General features: G+C 42.5%; 1 long non-coding RNA gene across 1 annotated transcript; it reads right to left on the bottom strand.

Moving 5' to 3' along the window:
- Nucleotides 1-609: 609 nt before the first annotated feature.
- LOC119008681 lies at nt 610-4766 on the bottom strand. Its single transcript, XR_005071484.1, has 2 exons — nt 4065-4766; nt 610-1310 (listed from the first exon to the last, which is right to left on the bottom strand). It is a non-coding gene; the product is annotated as an uncharacterized LOC119008681 (long non-coding RNA).
- Nucleotides 4767-23212: the final 18446 nt, after the last annotated feature.

Here is a 23212-nt window from a genome sequence, read left to right as displayed (position 1 = left end):
GTCTGCTGTAACTTGCTAAGATGTTCATCAGTGCATCTGAACTAACACTGGAGTCGCTGCAGCATCTCTGCGTCTGACCTTTCTGATGAGGTAAAACAGACGCTGGTCTGAGCTCAGAAACGTCCTCTTAACAGCGTCTCACAAGCGAACTTTTCTCCTGGCCTATTAAATCTAATCCAGCCTACAGTAAATCTTCCCATTGCCCATCAGTCATCACTCTTCTTTCTTTCTTTCTTTCTCTGTGCGCAGGATTGTCAGAACTGAGAATCTGAAACATTTTTCAGCTGGTCATTTATTCGCCTCGTGCAGCTATGAGTCTTTTTGCTACGCCGGCATGAGGAGCGAGCGAACGTAAGACAGATTACACACATGAACCTGGAAGGTTCACCAGACAGACACAGAGAACATCCGTGCTGCAGTGCATTGAGGGTAATGAATACTGTATGACCCAGAGGAGTTGGCTACCATCCCCCCCCTCCTCCACCAAACACAGAAACATACTGAATCAAAACTAAACACTCTCGTCTTTGTGAGCCTGCAGTCATCAACAATGTCCATTTAAAGATGGTAGAATAGGAAAAAAAAGAAAAAAAAAGATGCTTAAACATATTTGATTTCTGGAAGCTGCGTGTTTATTTCTTTCCGGAGGCAATTTTCGTTTTTAATTTCCGCTGGGTTGAGAAGGTTCTGACTTCTGCAAAGCTTGTTTAGCTCTTTATTAGTTGCCAGTTTCCCTCTTAAGCTTACATGATCTCTCTCTGCTGTGCATCAGCTCCAGTGAAAACAGCATGCTGCTCTGCCCTCTGCTGTCCACACGCAGCCAAGTCCGTCTCAGATTTGACTCTGACATCTGCTGTTTTTCTTGTGGAGACGTCTGATGTCGTGTGCAGACTCGTCTCTTCCATTATTCCTTTGCTTGACTGATGTTTGTGCATATTGTCATCGGCATCAGCAGTAAAATATACATGTGCTGGTGTTGACGAGACGGAGGACAAGAGAAGGAAATCCACTTCTCGTGTCTACACGAGGCATAAATCCTACATGAGGTCGCTTCTCTTCTTCTTAGCAACGAGGCCGAGCTGCGTTGGAAATGCGACGCACGCGCTTCAAAAGCTTTTTAACCCGGTCGATTCTAAAAAATAAATAAAGGCAGAGTTGGGACGATCTGATCTGGACGAATCCTCTCGCATCTGTGAGCTTGTGATGTAGCAGAAGATCACAGATGCGTCTCTTGATGTCGGGAGGGTGAAGAGTTCGTCTGCCTGCTGCAGAGACGGGACAGTCATCCAGAGGACATCCAGGAGCTCAAACTGTAACACAAAAAACATGCTTAAGTGCATTCTCGTCGAAAATCTGGTGCATAATGCATGAAAACACAGAGAGGAGGATGAAGGATGAAGCCGTCCATCAAGTGTTTGTTGGGTCAACTTCAAGGTTTTTATTGGACCGCAGACAAATGATGGACAGCCAAGTTAACTCTGATTACAGTTTCACAATAAATCATGAGGCATAAAACAAAAAACACAGCCATAAAAGAATAATACAGAGACACGTCCATTATACAAAATATACAGTAAAACATACAGTATCACTTTTAAAAACAAAAATTGCCAGTCCGGCTCCATGTTGCGTCAATTTGCACCAATAAAAGAAACTTTAATTAGATCTCATGGTCACTGAAGTGCGACCTGGGTTGTTAAAACAAATTTATATAGATAAGAACTCTTTGCAGAGACATCCATTTTTAAATATGTCAGATATGTTTATTCTAAAGGTCACGACTGTGTTCGCCAGAACCGAAGTCATGAACAGTCTGGATTTATTTTTGAGTATCATTTTTTTCAAGATCACTAGATGGTTAATTTGATAATTCTGAAAAAAAGACTTTTCCCCAGAATATATGGAAATGATCAGCCTGGAACGTCTGAGCTAATGTTGCTACAGGACAATCGATTCAACCTACGAGGGATCAACCAAAAATTCAAGCTGTTGTTGCTGAATGAGACGACTTTCACTCAGCAGACTGTAATTTGCAGACTAACGCACTCGGTTGGGTTGATGAGAACATGGTTTGGGTAAAATATTCACGTTCAAGATCTTAAACACGAGTAAAAACCACAACGTCTCCTGTCTGGGTCTTTTTCTGCTGAGCTATGACTTTACAAAAACCTGGTGGGTGGATTACAGTGATGTTCCTGGATCGTGTGGATACATGAAATTTGTATCACGCCTTGAAAACTGTCGCAACTGATTTAAAAGTCAAATCAAGACAGAGTCCCGCTTATTGTTACCAGACCGTTCTTCAGTCAAGGTCAAACAGAAACATGCAATATTTACAAAGTCTTCCTTCGTTTGAGACGATCTTCAGTTCAGCCTTCGTCTTTTAATCTGTCGCCGACTCATGAATCTTCCTCGGCGGCCATGACAGCGACCCTGAAGGCTGAAATCAGGATATTGATGAACCAGATTTTCTCAGGATCTCAAGAAAAGTAGAGTCGTTCCCCATCAGCCATGACGTCGATCAGGTTGAGACTTTTGTTTAGTGTTTCTGGAGGAACTCCCAACTCGCTCGCTGTTTCCCTCGTTTATCCAAAGTTTCGTTAAAGTTCGGCGAGTCCAAAACAACTTCACGCTCGGTATTGTTCTTTCTGGGGTTCTCAGCAGTAAACCCGCCCAGTATGAGGTCGTTTGGATGAAGTGGTGTCAGAAAAAAAACAGACATCTGATGGCTGTTGGGCGGTCGCCTTACTGGATGATATTTGATGACATTCTCTCATCCAGACAACTTCACGTCCTTGGATCCCAGCGGCACACCCTCCGAGTTTGAAGCAGACATGCTGAGACAGACAGTCAGACAGATTTCTTGCCTTTATGCTCAGATTTCTCTCTCTGCAGCGCTGGACTCAAACGCCGTTCCTCTCAAGCATTACTGGGAGTTAAGCTGAGCCTGACTTGGATGCCGCCGGAGCCACCGAGGACCTCTTGGAGCGCTCTCCCCGAAGTCGGCCATGTTTCAGAACTGCCACATGCTCCGTCGTCGCTGGCTGTCCTCACACGAGCCGGAGAACAGATGAGGGAAAAAGAAATGAACATTTTCAAAGCCTGGCTGGAGGATTGGCGGGAACATGTTGTCTGAGAGGCATCATTTCCATCTCACATCGCGCGTCGCTATTATCATTATTACCACATCTCCGACGCGTGGAAACGGCTCGCTCCAGCCCCTCAAGTGGTCATTACGGCACAATCTAAAAGCTCTAATATGTGTGATGTGGTGCTAAATAATGTCTGAAAGCAAACAAACAAAGTCCTCAAGTCACCCGCGGTCTGTTATTGAAGCTAAACACACACATTTTCCCTCCACTCACCCGCCTCTGCTGCAGAAACGAGTCGTTCGGTATGAAAATTGCTGCCGCGCTCGTGTCGTGTGCGATGGATGGAAGACTCCCATGGTAACAGCCGTCCAGACAACTCCAGATGGTGATTGCCTCTGTTCGTAACAAGGACTGTAGTTTAATGATCAGAGAGGAGCGAACCGGGATAAGACAAGACGCCGCTGTAGAGCGTAATATGTCGTGACGGCAACCTTTCTGCGCCGACACGATGGGAACACGGCATCAGCCCCCCGTCCTCTTTAACTCTCACGGACACTGACGGATGTTTGTGCGTCAAGTCTGTCAACTTCACCAACTTCTCAGCAGCTGATTTAACAGATGACGGCCGTGAAAATAGACTTGTGAGTATAAATCCACTGAGTGGAAATGAAAACAGGCAACATTGAGGCGGTGACAGCGCTCCACAATTCATGGAGTTAAAGAAAACGATGGTGATCATGTTGGAAGTCGGGAGTTTCTGACATGGTTCACGTGAGTTCAGTGGATCGCAGCGTTAAACTCCAACCTGTTAATGAATTATTAGAAAAACAGCAGGAGGTGTGAATAAAACAAATTATATTCCTTCTATTCAGAGGTGAAAAACTGATGCTTTGGGATTGTTTGACGGGTCATCCATCATCCCAAAGTGTCCAAAATCAACTTCGAGGTGAATTATTTTCGATTTATCCTCACAGTTATCTGTAGTTGAGTTTCTTTTCGGTGCCCCGTCTCTCTCCAGGTTGCCGCCCGTCACACAGGTGCCTCCATTTTGTCGTCAAGGCCTCAAGCTTTAAAACCTGCAGAGAGCTGCAGCTGGTGCCAGTGGGATGTTTTCAGGGGAGTTTGTGTTATACTGAGTTGTACTTTTGGGTTCCTTGCTTCCTTTTTGTCCCCATGTGCCTATTTAATGTCGCTCCCCTCGTTCTTTGGACTTTCTCGAGGACGTAACAAACACTTTGAAGTTTTATTTCACGTTGTGTTTTGTTCAACTCCTCCTGTGATTCACAGCGTCTCCAGTCTTTGCATTTAAGTTCTCAGCTGAACGGCTGTTGTGTCACGACATTATCAACACCGACTCTTCACACATGAGACCTTTCGCTTCAACACTACACCGTTCTGTTATCCATCACACTCCAGAAATAGGACAAACTGACTCCACTGTTGCATGAAGCGTTTTTGTGCTTTGGTAGAAAAACAAGAGAAATTAGCATCAAGTGTCCCTCCATCCTGCACAATAATGTTTTCAGGTCATACTGACATTACAGCAGAGAAATTTCTGCAAACGCTTCCTCTGACGAGCCAGTTAACGAGAGAGCCTGAACGCATTTTGATGCCGAAGCATTTTCCTCTTTAGTTTCCTGGAAAACTTTTTAAAAAAGAAAGAGAAGGAAGCGTCATCAGGTCACTGACTCGTTCCAGCTGGTCTGAAACCCGACGTGTCTGCGTTTCAGGACAGAATGAAAGAACACGCTTCAGAGAGAAGCTTAACAATGATTTCCCGCCCAAATGATCGACGGGGCTGATAATGCTGCGATCAAACGAGGCAGGTCCAACTGATTTCAGCTGCCGAGACCGCGATTACATCAGGACCAGGAGACTTTCCCAAACAAAGTCCGTTAATGAACAACGCCGCGTGGCTCTCTGTCGTTCATTCTTTCATTTTCTGGGTCGTCAGACGTGACGAGCCTTCCTCCTCTTTATGTCAGCAGGTTTAGATTTGAGTGTTTATTATTTATTCATTTCATCTGATTTACTTCATTTCTGTTTGTAGCTGCAGTCTTGTACTTTTCTTTGAAGCACTTCCTGTAACTTTGTTTGGAAAAGTTTATGCACAGCTCTGCATTTCTTCAATATTATCTATAAACCTAATAATAACAGATATTATTAATTATTTGCAGATATTTACCCCCCAAAAAATCTGCTTTTCTTTGTGTTTTACTTGAACATATTTGTTCTTGATTCCACTGAGAGAGAAAAACGACTCTCCCTCCATCTTTATCCTCAGTTTTTTTCAAATGGACCGGCCCTGAACTCTGAGTATCTGCAGCGTGGAGCTGCTGTTCTGAGCGGCTGCCTGATTACACAGCGCTGCTAATCAGTGTTGAAACATCTGTTAACACGAGGACGTGTTGGGTGCACAAACTGCTCGAAACAGGCAAACAAAGACTGGCTGGCCGGTTCCACTTCATTAAGCTTTTATCCACAGTCAGAGTCCATATTTTACGGGTTTCTATAATTCTCTTTAATCAGAATCCCCTCGTGGACAGATTTTTGAGGATTTCATCGCGTCAAGGTTAATAACAGAGATCACACTTTTCATAATGCGTCACAGTAAAAGCTTGAGCCTGGCCGACACCATGCAGAGACTCCGGGGTTGTGCTGTTTATATATGCGTGACATGTTATAGATATGAGGACGCAGCTCTCAGGGAGGCCAGCAGATGGCGCTCGTCGACAAGATTTAAGCTTCATGGCGCTCACAGAAACACAAATAGTCTGCTTGCACAAATCTGTCCAATAGCTGATTATCAGATTAAGAAAAAACAGAAACATGAGCTTCACTAAATTGTGTTTTTACTTGGGGAAACATTAGAAACGTTCTGAACTGTACCAGAGTGAAGTTATACGCTCATTTTACATCAGTAGTTTCAGGGCAGTTGTGAAAATGAACACATACAACAGCAACAACAGCAACAACAGCAAAGGTTATTTTCAAAAACATTAAATCTGTCCCACAAAAACAACCAGATTTCATGAGATTTAGGTGTTTGTGTTCATGTGCGACGGGTTGATTTCAGTTTAAAATCAGTGAAGCTGCAGAAAACTCTCTTACATAACGTCCGTAAATCAGTCGCCTCTGTCGGTCGTTCTAGTTGTCTCTCTGTTATCTGAGCTCGTTCAAAGGAGCGTTTATGTAGTTTTGGAGGAAGAAATTCAACCTTTTTTTTTTCCCCCCCGAATAAATCAGCTGTTCTCATGATAAGGTAAGAGAGGTGGCAGGGTCCGCCACCTCTCTGAGCAAAGTCACGCAGTAAGAAACGGTGTCGTCCTTTAGGGTGAATTTGTTTATTCAGACATGAGAAGAGGCAGAGTTTGATCATTTGGTGAGTTTAAGAAGTCAGTGAAGGTCGTTCTCTCTTTCTCCTGGTGAATATTTCATCCCGATAAAACTACATAATGCTCCTTTTTTAATGAGGGAGGTCAGTGAATAAGTGAGACACGGCCTTTTTGTCCAGCGCCTCGACTGTTTGCTTGTAAAGTGAGTGAGAGGTGTCGAAAATAAAAAAAATTGCTAAAAGGTAGCCGGGTTCATGTAAATCTAAAGTTCCCTCGGTGAATTTCAGAGGGCCACACACTGTTTCTCAAAGGACGCGTGTGAGTCGACAAACGAGACGATAAATTAACGTTGATAAACTTTCAGCTGTGGGCAAAAAGGTTTTGTCGGGCGCTCTTAGAAAAGAAAGGTTTCAAAAAAAGCAATCCAGGAAAGACATCAAGGAAGGAAAAATCCTGAAGGGCACTACTTAAATAGAAACCCCCCAAAAAAGCTTTCCAATTATTGCCATTTTGATGATTAAGCCACTTCAATAAATTTCCTTCCTCGTCTCCTGATATTTTCTTTATTGGAGCACCTGGATTGTTGCTCAACAACAATGAAATGACACGCGCACAGTCCTTCACATGGAAACAGATGTAAAACATAAAAATAAAACCCTTGGACTCATGGACGTAGGACTGGGTGCTGCACCCACCATTAATCGTCCCCCAGCAAAAATAATTTGGTACACAAACGGTTGTTCTCTACTAAAACCAACATCGCTATTGAGTTTGGCTTTCTGTGCACTCAGAGATCAATAATGCCAGAAGAACGTTGCGTATTGACTCGGCACATCTGTGATCAGTCAGCACGTTTCCGGATAAACGTGGATTCATGTCAACATCGGAAACACGATGACGAAAGCTCGATGTTGACGTTGTCCCCACATGCAGATGATGAACAAAACTCTCTTCGCATTTCAGTTTCTGTTAATTGTAACGTTTGGACTTTGGTTCTTGGTCTTGTCCTGAACACTCCCTGTCCTCGCCTCGACCCAGCCTCCTTCACCTCCGTCACAAGCCTTCTCCACCTGAGCCTCTAACCTGTGAGTCACTCATCTCCCCCGACCGCCATCTTCTCACCTTCGTCGATAAAACACCTTGTTTTGGGTCCTACATCCTCCATCTGCTGAGCGTTAACAGTTCAAAAAAATAAGGATGAAAATCTGAAAACGAGACATTTTTTCCCCTCCTTTCTATCTGTGATTTTAAATATGCAATTTCACTTCAATCCAACTCCAAGATTGAAATGTTTACCACACAGAAATGAGACGACGATCTCCCAGCGGCGCTCCTCCTCCTCCTCCTCCTCCTCCTCTTCTTCAAACCTGTGGGAAGATGGTTGAAGTCATTATAAGAAGCTCGTCGAAGTACCTGCCATCTTTGCGGGGTGGTGGTGGTGGTGGGGGGGGAATATCATACACGCCGCCATCATCCCGATACCTTGACCGACTTCTCCATATCAGGTTTCCATGACAACTCACCTTGAAGGGTTAGATGGATAATGGCGTGGCGCTGCGTGATGTCACTCCTCGCCGACTGTCTGTCTGAACCCACACAAGACGAATCTTTGAGTTTCTGATTCTGACTGACTTTTATTTTTTCTCTCACCACTCGGTTATACACAGTTGCAGACAGCACACATCGAGCGAGTGGCTCACCTGCAGAGCGACAGGGTGAAATCAGAAGGGAGCTGGTTTTATTCAGATGAGTGTTAAAACTGCCAGGAAACTGAAATAAAAAAAAAAAATGGGCCACTTTTATGGGTAAAGCTTCGAATCACAAAATGTTTTTTGGCTTTTTTTCCCATCCACGTCTCTTGACAGAATGCAGTCTGGGTAAGAAAAAATGACCCTTGTTTCAAAGGCTGGTGTGAAAAGTAAAAAAAAAAAAAAAAAATCAGGACATTTCTGATTATCCACAGCAGAGTTGTTTTTCCAGGCTGAACACACGAGTTGCCCAAATGAAATCAGTCGCAATCTGTATGCAAATTTTTTTAAATTCACGCCACCATTTTTGTTTCCGTCCGTTTTTGCTGTTTAGTTTGTGGCGCCATCCGTGAAACAGACGAAGGATGGAGCTTAAAAACACAAGTGCCTTTTGATACCTGCAGTCCCTCTAATGGCCAGCAGGGGGGGGGGGGACTTTACTGGTTTCAGATGTCCGATTGTATGTAAGCGTATGAGAAAATGACCCGTCTTCTCACTTGGTTTGATTCCCTCTGAAAACAGTTTTCTAATGAGTTTATGGTCTCATGCAGAATTACACATTTCCCACCCAAAGCTCCCTGTGCACATGTAAGAAATAGATTGAAACTCTGACCCTCATTAAAACAACAACAAAAAAAGAGGGTTTGTTGACTCAAGTGACACCGTTTTCCGACTCGAGTCTCTTATTAATGACTGGAATGCCAACGAGTTACTCATGTGAAGCAGTTAATGGCTTCATCATTATAAATGTACAGATAATCGAGCTAATATTTCTGTAAGAATACGTCATTTATAGCCTAAATGAATGACTCAGAACCTCCTGGTGCACCTAATTTAAACGAGCCTACTGGGGCCGGTACAAGGCCACTCTGTGCATATATTAACAGGGAGAATTGATCTCAGAGTCACACCAGCATTAATAAATCACCCAAATTCAGGCTAAAATCAATAATTTTTTAGACCTTTTTGGGAGTTCAAGCTTTTTTTTATGCAAATTTGTGCCATTAGCAGATTGTAAAACATCTCGACACTGCTGACCTTCGATGGAACAGCGAGCTGGAGCATCATCCAGTTCTACATCTGAGAGGCTGCTCTGTGAATCATCTTCATGTCCACAAATCAGTGAATTTCTACTTTCTGGTCTGAACGGGCTCAAGGTTGACGTGGCAGTCTTGCTTCGTGTCTGTTTTTAATTCATCTAGACCACATGTCTTGGTCTTTGGCTTTAGTTCAGATTAGATTTCCTGTTTTATGTTGAAAGTTTATCCACGTGTCAGGTTTTACGTTTGACTTCCTGTCTTTGTCTGTTTTCCAACCCTTATTTTTGGGAACATACACCCGTGTTTAATTTGTTAATTCGCCCTTGTGTATTTACTTCAGTGTTTTTACTTCGCTCTTGTGTTTCCCTTCCTGTCGTTGTCTGTTTTCCACCATTTTTTCCATGTAATCCTGTGTCACCCGTGTCGCTTGTGTTCTACTTCCTGTCTTTGTTTTTTTGTCTTGTCTTACTCTTCGTTGGTTCGTCTGTTTTTCATCTCTTGTGTTTCACTTCCTGTCTTTGTTGACGTTCCCTCTTTTTTTTACCATCTACACATGTGTGTAATTTGTTCATTTGCCTTTGTGTAATTAAGTCTTTGTGTTTCATTTACTCTTCTTTTCATCCCACGTGTCTCTTGTGTTCCCACGTTGTTCTCCGTGGCTTCTGTTTGTCTTCAGTTTTTGCTTTTTTTTGTTGTTTGCATTTTTGTCAGCTCTTCGTTGAAGCTCACCTTTTGTTGTTCAACCTGCCTCTGATGAACTGTGACACCACATTATCTGAACAAAAGCCAGGTGGTTTGTTTGAGTGGAACAAATCTTAACATTTACACTTTGATGATACTTAAAGTGCTCTGAATAAAAGCTCCCCTCCAACATAGTTACACTCAATCACAATCTGAATGCAAAGTGAATAAAGAAACCCTTTTTACTGGTATTGTGTTCTTCATTCAGATGACATTCAATTATATTCTGACTGCTTTTAAGCTCTCACCTTTATAGAAATTAAATTATCTCTAACACTTTGTTGTAAAAGAAAGCCTGATAAATCTTATTCTATCTAGAAGGATGACTTTACTCCAAGATGGAGCGTCCGAAAATAAATATCAAACCTTATCAAGGTTCAATTATTTTTGGTTAACGTTATAACAAATTCAGCACTTTCAAACTCCTACAGGTCAGAAATTGTCAGTTTTATTATCAGGCAGCAGCACTCAAACAGCCACGTGGTAATTAATGGTGGTATAACTCAGATTTCTTGTCATATTTTTGAACTGATGGCGGCACTAGTATATATCTCCTCTGCCTAACAGATGCCTCTACACCCTTGTTACTACAGAAACCTTCTCACAATCTGAGAGACAGACGGGTTCATTCTGACACCTGAACACCGGCTAACACTGTCTCCTTTCCTTCTGATGAATCTCTGGGTGTTATTTCCCACTGTGGACACTGCGCACAATGTTCCAACTCATCGGACACGATGTACTCCACGTTCTATCAGGAAAAAAAATACAAAACAAAACCCTTATGCAGCAGCAAACATGTTTTGTACTGTGTTCTGGTTTATATCGAGCATACTAAAATAGCTTTAGATGGTCGCTGCGCTGTGCACAGGGTTAATGTGGCTCCATATCACCAGACTCCCTTAAGAAATCATCTGATTAAAAGAGTTTTGACTGAGAAGAAGTTACAAAACTCAGTGACAACAGATTATTCATTTGTTCAGACTTTCCTTTTTAATTCGGCATCAAATGCAAAACATGAAGTTGTTTGTTTCCTTGTAAAACGCGACAGTTTGTAACCGGCCTGTCTGCTTCTGTGTCCAAAGTACTAAAGTCCTACCTGCCAACACTCAGCAGCTGTTTGAACACACTGTTTACACTGATTTCACAATTTACACTCAATTACACACATTTTCATTGAAGATAAACATTACATTTCACAAAAACAGTAAAACAGTAATCAATTTAGGCTACTTCTTTGTCGTCCGTGGAGAAAGTCCCCAGGCTCCCTTTACAAAACGCTACATTTTGAGAGTTGTTGCACGAAGACACCTTTTATCCACTTTGTGAATTACTTTCTCCAACACATCCTTAACTACTCAGGCCTTCTTGTTAATTCGGCAAAGTTTACACGTGAAAGTATTTCCGTCTTTGAGTAAAAAAAACACTACAGGTATACATCTGCATATCAAGCTGGAAAGTGCTCGTTGCATACCAGGTAGATTATCGGCTGTTTTTCAAAGACAGCATTTCATTTTGAAGAAAGATGTGAGCTAATAAAAAAGCAGCACAGGAGAGTTGGACGAGCACTATCATCTGATGGACAATTAAAATTTGAATATAGCAGCTGTGAGCTGGTTGTGTCTTTAGTGCCCATGCTGCCCTCTCGTTAGCACCGACTCTTGTATGCATCGCCGTAATTTGTTGTATGAGCGAGGCGTGCCCTCCATGGTAATATTCCCATACTGGCCACTGTGGTTGGGAGTTATTACCAAATATTACTGAATTACACCCGACCTCATTTAGCAAACACACACAGCCGACGCTCCAAAAAAAATGAGATTAACTGAGGACATCAGGTGAATCAGCCATTTTCCCTCCCGCGTTTAATTCTTACTCATACAATCTCATCTGGCAGACAAGTTTTTAAATGCCACTTAGTGGACAATGTTCAGAGAGCCTCTGTCACATCTCATTATTTCATTAACACAAGGTGGACCACCCTGCTACCTCATTACTCGTCTGTCCAGCTGTCAGCGCGTTCACTTCCTCTTTTGCTGTCCTGGTGTTTAGAACGCAGCCGTGATTGTAAGATGATGATTGATCACGAAAGGATTCAGCGAACCCATCTCCTCCTCGGAGTGGTGTCATCCAAGTGTGCATTTGCAAGAATGATTCCCAATTTGCAGCCTCCAAAAGGAAACAACCCTGATTAAGTCCGTCCTCAGCTCGAAAATTTTGTATATTTCTGACTTTTTTTGTCTTGTTGTTCTTGAATGACTCGCTAATGAATCTCCAAGCAGCAGGCAGAAGGAACTGTGACATTAACAACGACTGAGGAGGAAGAAATATATTTCAAGTTGCTTCTTCATACGATGGTGTTTCTTTAAACCATGAGTCTGATCCTACTTCTGACTGCCTGGATTTAAAGGATAAAGGCTGCTAATGATCTCGATTTTTCTTGGTGTCAACAAAAGACAAAGGCTATTAATTTATCCCCCTGATAAGTATTGTCTGTGTATCCAAAGGCCTTATATATCTTATTTAAAATAAAGAAAACGACTATAACAACTCAGAATGTTACAGATTACAATTTCTTTTTAACCTAGTTAGGAAACATTCATAAATAACAACTAAATGCTAACGTTAGCCGCTGTTGCTCTCTGTTAGCAGACTGTTAGCTTAAACCATTATTGATTTTGAGTGTGTTATTTGGACACAGATCAAAAAAAAAAAAGATGGTTCTTATGGGGGTTTTCTAATGCACAATGTGACTTTCACACTTGAGACTACAGTTTGCATGAGCTATTGTGTAACTAGGGACGAGGATTTGTCGCTCTAATTAAGCAGATAAGAGTCAGGCTGTACATTTAATGATACACTTTATAATCCGTCTGGTGAAAAACACGGGTGTTTTGCTTTTAGAGGTTCCACAGTTTGTGTCGGTGTGGGTGTGTGTGTGGGTGTCGATCGAGCTTGTTGAAAAGAGGCGAAGGCGTAAAAAAAAAAAAAAAGCCAGACACCGAGGTGAAATTGTCCCGTAAGGCTAATGGATATTAGCTGGTAAGTGCGAATAAGGCCAAAGTAAAACACGCCGGACGAGTTAATGCTGAAACATACTGCTGCATTAAACACTCCTGAAGGGTGCTGGGAAGCAAAATTAAAAACTGCCAGCGGTACTTGAGTCAAATTAACACCTGCTGAGATACATAAGTTGTTGTTTTGTAGGCTTAGCCGGTGATTTATGTGATTTCTTTCCACAGACAGTTTTAGCGGATGATAGGGGCAGTGAGGGAATGATGGTACAGCGTAACCCTTGTGAAAATGAAAGAGTTCAGAGAGGGTGTGGGGCCTCAATCAAGCCTGATTATAGAGCTGCAGCAGCGGTGGACCGTCTGTGCCATTTGCTGCTTTTATGAAACAGCCTTTATCAGACGCCATTAACTTTTTCTGTGACTGCGCAATAAGCAGGAAATGTGCTCTGGAACTGACGTGTATGCACAAACAATATAAAACTGAACCCGAACACGCCACCGCCATAATCTGACAAACAGCAAAGAGGTCAACAAACCCAAAAGGTCTATTTTGTTTTGGCTGCCGGGTCATGAGTTTGTTTTCTGGGAGGCATGAACTGTAATACAGGTTTAGTTTTTGTTCTGATTGCAGGAAATGTCCCTTAATCTTTGAATGTGTCAACATCCAACAACCCTGTTTTTATCAAATGATTTATCAACACTTCCTCCAACTCTTAAAGTGACAGTTCAACCCAGAAAAGAGACCATATTTTTCCTCTTAGCTGTGGCACTATTTTGCTTCGGTGCGAGTTACAGAGTTTTGGAGATAATAACCGTAAAGATGTCCGTCTTCTCTTGGGTATAATAAAACTAGATGGCGCTTGATTTGTTGGACTTAAAGCGCCAAAAAAAAAAAAAAAAAAAAAATACCCAGTCACTCTAGTTCTGAGCAGTTTCATTTAGGAACTATATAAGAGGCTAACTACCTAAGCTAACTAGCAAGCTAAAGTTACAGCTCAGCCAAGGAGGACGCCATTAATGCTAACATCCTGTATTGTCCCCAAGCCGCCTGTCCGTAGGAAGATGTTCGTTGCCTTCCATGTCATGATTACGTGTTAACCATCAGAAAATTAAAGCCAACATGGACGTACCAAAAACTGCAGTTCCTCCAATGGCCACTTGCCGAAAGCCAGTCGATCCCAATAGCTAAGTTTTCTGTTCATGACGACAATACAGGGGGTTGAGAAGACACTGATCTTCTCTTGGATTTGTTTGTGTTGTTGGTGCCTTCTGCAGAATTTTTCATGCAAATATTGGACTATAATATATCTCTGCGTGGGGCTAATTGGAGGGGAGCGACAGATGCTAACGAATCTGTAAGGAGTTACCCGGCAGGCGGCTGCTGAAGCCGGCGAGCTCTGGAGGAAACAGCTGTGGGGCGTAAACAACCCAGAGGAATAAACACCCGGAGTCCAGGAGGGTTGTTTTCTAAAACTTTTGGGATTAAAAGTGGATCTATTGTCACTCTGTACTGTAATTCTTTGACAGAAAAGATACTGGAGAGTAAAAAAGACCCGGAGGAGAAAAGAAATATCAGGACTCCGAACAAGAACACGGACACACACCTTCTGGTGCCTTCTGTTATTTGAAGCTTAATTAGAGTATTCTGGATGTTTCGGGTGAAAAACTCCCTCAAGTAACTTGAATAAATACAGATAAAAACTTAACGTGAGCTCCTGGAGGAGTTAACAGTCAGAGTCAAGAAGGCAAACAGAGTTTATTTCTAAACATTTGGGGCTGAAGGTGGATTTATCTTCACTCTCGCCTCGCAACTTGTCTGCAGCTTTGAATAAGTCCACTGTAATGTACCGTATCATTTTTATCTAACTGTTGAATGGAAGGAAATGTACTGACGTTCATGAACTAACAGAGGAGATGGGGAAAACAAAAAGATGCTGCAGGATGACAGAAACTTCAGGACAGTGCTGACTTCGGCTGGAGGTTAAACTGAACACACACACAGACAAAAACATCCTCATTACCGATCGCTACGATAGCTTCTAACTCAGCTTGCTGCAGCTCCACCTCTTTGTCCATCTCTGATCAGCCGGGACCACCCAGCCTGAGCTTCATTCTGGCTCTTCAGAAGCTCATCGTTGATGTCACGGTGGTCCTGTCGATTATCTTGAGTGGCTGTTGAGTTTTTCAAACTTATCACATTTTGGTTTTGGTGAACAACACCAGCCGAGTTCCATCCAATTCCATTTTATTTCCGTGGAAAGGCAAACGTCTCTGCCTCTGATAGCTTCACAACAAAACTCCCAAACAATCTTGATGGATAGATATGTTTTGTGATTTCAGGGAGGTAGGTGAAATTTCACAGTTGTCTTTGGGACTTGAACCCAGCTGAAAGGTGGCTGCGTCATTTGGCCTGAAAATTCAGCGAATTAGTCCTCTCTGCAGGGATCAATTCCAAGAGAAAGCCTCAGGTAATTATGTGCAGCACAGTTCAGTCAGCACATGTCACGCTTCCATTTGGGCCATTTTCTCCCGTTGCAGCGCCCGGCTCTTACCGCTGTGTGCTGAAGCGTAATGGCTTCAATAATTCAGCCAATTTCTGTGATTGTAGAAAACCTGAAATACCCATCATGCCTTATCGATGCATCGAGATGCACAGTTTGTAGGTTTCTTTTTTAAATATTTTTCCTGCGGAAGAGACAAAATTCAGAGACAGTGCATTACCTCCAGGTACATCACACGTTGACTAATGAACAGTACTGGACCCAGGTGCAGGAAGTCGGGCCAGGGGGAGGGTGTGCAGCAGGGGTGCACAGGCTTGAATGTTCGGTTCTGAGCGAGAGAAAAACAGGTTGTGCAAGTGAAAATCACTGAGTGCCTCTGCTGAGAGCAACAAGAGCTTATCCAGACACAGTTTAGTGTATAATCATGAGGAGTTAAAATCAAAACTCCCCCTGAGGCGAAAACACAAGTCGGGAGGAATGTGAGCAGAGCAGCACTTTGCCCTCATGTCTGATTGTTTATTTTATTTATTAGAGTTTCTTTGGGAACACCCACTCTTCCTGCCAGCTATACAAAAAAAAACAAAACTGTTAAATCCAGCATGTGCTGAGACATTGGCTGCATGTGCTTATCTAACAGAGTTAATCCAATCCAGTTTATTATTCAGTGGGGTATTTGTGAATGTTATCTCAATTAATTATTAGTTATTTTCATATTAATGCTTCCTTTGCAACCTGCAGGGCTTCCGTAGCTCCTCCTGTTCACCTTTAACAGTGTCTTTTTTGCAAACTATGTGGAAAAACACTGCTGCGCTATTTTACCATTTGCTTTTCAAGGTCCTAGTTGTAAGAAAAGTTGATTTTTGAATCACATTTCTTGCCAAAAACTGAGGCTTTGCGACGGCGGTCGACCTGTCCTACAATCCCAAAGATGTTGGGAGTGAGACCCAAATAAGGATTTTAAATTGAGCTGTTTTTATTGTAATCTTTGGTGCATTTGTTTCCTGTTGATACTGTTACGTTATACAGCTGTTTTGTGGTGGTTTTGGCATTTCAATATAAGATTTGTAGATGTTTTAATGTAACGTTAATCACTGTGATGTGACATTATTTATTTTGCATGTTTGGGAGTCACATGTACCCCATGAACGCTAAAGAATACTTAATTGTTCTTGGCTTCTTAAAAGCCCTGAAGGCAAATATCCTCAATCAGCTCTTTACTCTGACTAATTGGATCCAAAATGAACACACTGCCGTGAGCTTTGTGTTTTTGTCATTTCAAGGTTGAAGGATCAGCACAGTTAAATGTGGATGTAGCAACATTTGCTCGTAACAGACATTTATATTAATTCAACTGAATGAAACAATCAAATACACAGCAAAGAAGAAAGCTTATAAAAGCAGCATTAAAGGAAAGAGTTAAAAGGAAAATGTGATTGTAACTGCAAAGTTATTTTGGGGTTAATATAAATATAAATATAAAGTTTTTACACGTGTAAGGACCCTAAAAAATAGTGAAAATCAGACTTTATCAGGAGTTCATGTGCACAAACTTGACTCCAGATGATTGTGCTGCTCTGTGAATGCTGCAGGAGTTGGCGAATGCTGCAGTTTCAGCTTGCCACCTGGGCTTGCTGTGCGACCATGGCAACCACAGAAACTACCCAGAGGAAAATAATGCTGGAGCTGAATTTACTGGTATCTGAGTTCTCTGAATTATACAAACCTTGACAGCAGCAGTGAAAGGAAGACAAACAGCATGGCAGCAACATCATCTTCATAGTTTAATTATCGATTTTTACACCGCTCAGTGTAAGACATGCTGCACTAACTCAAGCCTTATTACACAAAATGTATTGAGTAGTTTTTTTTTAAAAAAAATACTGAACACAAAATACTGAATCATCTTTTGCAAGTGACAGTTGACAACAGTACAGCAGAGATAAACAACATCTTCAGTCTGCAGGGTACATCTCAGAGTGTGACGTGAGGAGAAAAACACTGCAGGTCCTCTGTCTGCAAATGTTGTCAACACATAATGTTCTCCTTGAAATGACTCCCATTTTTTAAAAGACTTGGTATTGATGTGTTTTCATTGGTAATGCATTATTTCTTTTTTCACATTTAGATGCTGGCTGTGCTCTTTCAAATGTGTCTTTGTGTGAGACTTCAAAGCAGATTTCAAAACATGCCTCTTTAATCGGAGCAAGATTTAAAGGTGTGATTTGTAAAAACATGGCCAGAAGCTGCTGCTCTTTCCTAGCTAATGTGGCTGTAGCTAGATACCTTTAGCTAATTAGCTCATGCCTCAGTAATATGTGAAGCCAGTGGTCCCAGAGTTTGTTTTTTTTTTTTTTTCAGATCATACTGGGTTGACTAAACAACAAACTGGGAATTTAAAAAAAAGCCTCCAAGACCAAAAGAGGTCAGTTTAAAGACAGCAGGTATGGAGGCGATTTACAGCAGCTCTGACCAGGACTATGACAAGACACTACAGGTGGAGACAGGCCAAGCATAAAGCAGCAGGTACAGGGGAAATTGAACCATCACTTCTTGTGGTGCAAAGTGGTATTAGGAGACAGGACAGTCCGAGGCTAGCTGATTAGCATGCTAACTTCAGTAGACATCTCTGCAACACAGTACATAGATGTCTTTGACAATAACACTGTTGTTTATTCACACTCTTGTTAATGTTATCACTAACATTCTGGCCATATTGTTGCTTTCAACAATATTCTTCACTTTTATTTTCAATCTCACTTTTCTTTATGGTGTGTTTACTGACTCTGTTTCACTGGGACAACAAATGCGACATGTGGTAGGAGATTAAAGCTCTAAACCAACAAGAGAAGACTTGTGGATTTCCGCCAGTTCCTATTGATACAGAACTTAATTAACATTGCTGTTGATGTTTATGTACATGTTTACATCTGTGAAACACACAGAGGTTCTAAAATGTTGCACCGTGTATTATGAGAGAAATCATTACCAATAACATATTTGTGCTCGTACGTGTTGAAAAGAATCCACGGCACCGAGGAGACTGATGCCTTCAGCTACAAACGAAGAACAAAACCTCTGGAATACATGATGGATTAACTCCTCGCCGCGGCGCACGGTGGTCGAGATAAAATCCCAAAGCCTCATTTTTCCTCTGAATTTCGGCTCGCATTCTGACAGCTCCCTCATCTGAACTCATAGTGCAAAATGAGATAACTGGCTAAGTAATTCTGCTGTGGAGCCTGGCGGAGTCAGTCAGCCATTTGTTCATGGTAATGGGTTCCCCCCCTCTCAATGAAGTAGCACTGTCTGTTAGCAGGAATTAACCTGATAATGAGTCTTAATTAATCACTTTCATATTGAATTATGAATATTTTTTTGCCGTCATAGGTCCCATTGAGTAATACGAGGCTTTAAATTGGATTGGAAAATGCACCATTTTCATACTGTATTAAAGGATATCCCATATTTCATAAACTACAAGTAGATTAAAGCTGCAAGCGGCGACATCGGGCTGTCACACCACGCCGTCAGGATCTGCCAGTTGCAGTCCGTCGGCCAGACTCAATATGACTTCCTGTGATCAGATAGCACTTACTAAGAATACATTAGGGTGAATTAAATCAAGACTAGAATGCACCGTATATATGTCCTGCAAATCAAAGAATGACTGTCATGAGAGACTTTCTGTTGCCAGCAGGGGCAAAGACTACACCTCCTAATTCACATTTAAGTGTTTGGTCAGGACTCAGATCAAGATCAACCGGAAAGAACGACTGGCCCATTTTCAAAGAAGTTATAGCAGAAAAACTTCCTGTTTCACGGCGAGTAATTGTTTGCAACTGCATGTTACCAAATGCAATAGAAGATCGGCACGTAACATTTCCCTGGCAGGATTAGCAGTCCATCAGGTTAAAACTGTAGGACGAGTTTGTTTATGTACAACATGTGACGCCAGCATTAAATTAAACATGGCTGACTTCCTGTTGGGTTTAGGTAGTGTCGTCAAGAAACCTTTTTGTGGGTCCATGGGTGGTACACATGTGTACCAGCTTTCAGACATATAGGAGATTATAGGAGACATACGGGAGACTTCCAGTAGGACTGTTTGGTGCTCGGGTCCTCATAAAGACTAGAGGGCAGTATGACAATAATTCAATTTATCTAAGTGGTATATGGAGGTGAGTGGTGGCAGGGCCATAAATTACACTTATATAATGTAAGTGATTGTGATGTAGAGCGGCTCTGTGTCCTGATGCCACAACCTGATCTCATATGACAATAAATCTGAGGTCAATGTGACCCGTTGCTCCACATAAACATTGCAGTGCTTATGCAGGGTATGTCCGTGTGCTCAAGAGGTTGAGTTGTTCTTTGGTTGTTTTATTTTTCCGCTGTGTTTTCTCCCTAATGAAGCCTGACTTCCTGCTGATGAGTCAAAGCTGTATGTAGCTGAGTGTAACAAAGAGAAATACAGGACAAATACACTCCAGCAGGGCCAGAAACTTTAGAGAGGAAAAAAGCAACAACACTGTGTTCAGACGTGACCTTCTGTTGGAAAGTAAATATGTCAAGGCAAAGAACTATTTTTCTGCTTTTGCTATTTGCAGTCAAGCAGCGAGCTAATACGCTATCGGGGTGTTCAAAGGTTGAAACTGCGATCAAGTATCGGGGGAACATTTAAGAGTCAAATGGGTTATTTAAACTTTTTTCTACATAGACCACAAGTTACATCAACACCACAACAATGCCGAATTGTAATCAAATAAATGTGCCATTTATAGTCATGCTTTACATTTATAAATGATTATTTCAGTGTACTGAAATAGTAATGTGTACTGTCCAGACATTTGGAAAAAACTGTTCCTGGACCCAACTCTCTTCTACAAGGTGTAAAAGTCACCATAGGCTCTGTCCGAATCTAGAAGCCTCCTCCACGGCGAGAGTATAGCCTCTCTACGAGAGAGCTCCGGCCCAAATGGAAAGTAAATTAGTTATCTGAAAAGCAAGTAAAAGCTTTAGATTGACACTCTTTGCGACTCTTGCTACTCTTCCTGGGTGCTGTTCAAAGTAATAGTCTGTGCTATTATCTCTCCGGGCAGCCTGCAGCTTTGAAGCCTCCCCTGAGAAAGGTTTGAGGATTGTTTTTGCTGCTCAGTATGCAAAAACTTTTTTAAAGGAACTCTTGATTTGTTTTCAGAGCACGTTGTGTTATACAAAGTTACTTTAAAATCCTTGCTAATTGCCCATTGACCCGCAGGACCGAGGGAAATGAGCATGATAATGCACCAGTAGAACATGTTATTTTAACGGAGCACAGGGTCGGTATCTCATCATCAGCACTGAACTGGGCGAGATCTTGTCTCTCTGCTTTTAACTTGCCCATTAAACATTCCCCACTGTTCTTCCATCCAGTTTTGGCACCAATACCACATAATCGGTATGTTTCAATCACAGTGTCCTCATAGAGAATAACTGAAGTGCTTGTTCCATTTGCTGACCGCCTGCGAATCTTTAAACCCACGCTGCCGAATGAGCGAGGTATCCATCAGTAGCCATAGTGATGGTTGACTCCCTGCTCATGATGGAGAGTGGCAAGGTGCCTCAAGACTCATCTCATCATCGTCCCATGTGCTGTCCCCTCTACAGCTGCAGGGACGACTCCAGCTGGTCGTCTTGGCAGCTCTTGAGATGACTTACCAGCCAGTGTCTGTTATCATCTCTGGGAGAAAACAGTCTTATCTCTGCAGGCCTGTTGGTAATTTACTGCTGACTCTGATGTCTCTAACGTTTTGATTAATAATGCCCTTTGGAAGGAAAATGTAAGACTTCGGGGTGAAATCTTTGCTGTTTCAATTAAATAAACCATGCATGCCTTCACATCTGTACGTGGCATTTCAGCAATACGTCTCATGACTTTCATGTTGGGAGTTGGAGGGGATGGCGGTGGATTTAAACAAGCAGGCTGCCGAGCCAACGACAGCTGGGCGAGACTGGGTCTCAACATTTGTTTTTCACAGTCAGCCAATATAGTTGTTTTAAGGTGAGGCATCTCTATTTGTTTTGTGACGACCACAGTGAGTATTATAAGCCAAAACATAATATTTTCCTAAACTTAACTGAGTGGTATGTGTGCCTAAACCTAACCAGAACATAACTACAGTGTTGTCACATACAATTTGTAATTGAACCAAAAGAAATATTTAAAGTTTCAACACCTCCTTCGTTTGCACAAGCATCTATTGCCAACCTTTTCAGTGACAACTGGGTTGACTGTGTACGTGAAAATGAAAAGAAGCAGTGCAAACAGATGGGACAACAGGTGTCAGCAGAGCGGATTACCAAGATCACTGCTGTCACTATTTCAAATCGTCGGTTCTGAGTCTTCTTTGGGCTGCTGAGGTGAACGAACCAAGTTTAAACTCTTGAGTCTGAATTTGGCCTGCTCGGCATTGTTGTTTCTCTCTCTGTGTCTCTCTCCATGGTGCTTAAATAGTTTCAGTCTGTGTTTCTAAACTGAACAGTGATGGATAAATAATCAAAGTACTCCGCTACAAATAAAAAAGGTATGTTGAAACGTGCTAATGTTCTGATTAGGGTTTAGAAGGTCATTTTCTTGTCTTATGATATCTAGCTTTGTCGCCACAAATGCACCTGTAAATTGTCCCAAGATGTCCTGAAAAATATCAAGTATTTTCACACTTTCAACCATTGAAACACAGGCTTGAACTGTGGTCACTGGCTTGGCAGCCTTCACACAGAGTGGTATGAAAGTGCCATTTAACGTTAATCCTGACAACTGGACTTTCATGAACTTTACTGGATAGAGAGGTCCATCCATCCATCCATCTTCTTCCGCTTATCCAGTACCGGGTCGCGGGGGCAGCTGTCTGAGCAGGGACACCCAGACTTCCCTCACCCCGGACACTTCCTCCAGCTCTTCTGGGAGGATCCCAAGGCGTTCCCAGGCCAGCTGGGCGACATAGTCGCTCCAGCGTGTCCTGGGTCTTCCCCGGGGTCTCCTCCTAGCGGGACATGCCAGGAACACCTCCCGAGGAAGGCGTCCCGGGGGCATCCGAAACAGATGCCCGAGCCACCTCAACTGGCTCCTCTCGATGTGGAGGAGCAGCAGCTCTACTCCGAGCTCCTCCCGGGTGACAGAGCTCCTCACCCTATCTCTAAGGGAGCGCCCCGCCACCCTGCGGAGGAAACTCATTTCAGCCGCTTGTATCTGGGATCTCATTCTTTCGGTCATGATCCAAAGTTCATGACCATAGGTGAGGGTAGGAACGTAGACTGACCGGTAAATCGAGAGCTTCGCCTTTCGACTCAGCTCTATCTTCACCACGACAGACCGGTATAACGACCGCATTACTGCGGCCGCCGCACCGATCCGCCTGTCAATCTCACGCTCCATCCTTCCCTCACTCGTGAACAAGACCCCAAGATACTTAAACTCCTCCACCTGAGGCAGTAGCTCTCCCCCAACCCGGAGGGGACAAGCCACCTTTTTCCGGTCGAGGGATAGAGAGGTATTAAAACATTTTTAATCTGAAATGTAACCATTAACTGAAGCTGTCGGAGGAATATCTGCCCATCGGATGTAGTGGAATAGAAGTTTGTACCTATTTGAGTAAAAGTACTTTGTTACACAGCAGATGTAAATGTGTCACGACTTACACAATGTCACCATTACTACTACTTCTGTACCTCTGTAATGACAGAAAGCTGTGTGTCATTGCCA

This window comes from Acanthopagrus latus, chromosome 19 (assembly GCF_904848185.1).
Source record: "Acanthopagrus latus isolate v.2019 chromosome 19, fAcaLat1.1, whole genome shotgun sequence".
NCBI classification, from domain to species: Eukaryota; Metazoa; Chordata; class Actinopteri; order Spariformes; family Sparidae; genus Acanthopagrus; species Acanthopagrus latus.
Note: the sequence above shows the minus strand (reverse complement) of the source record. Positions and strands in the feature narration are given on the sequence as shown.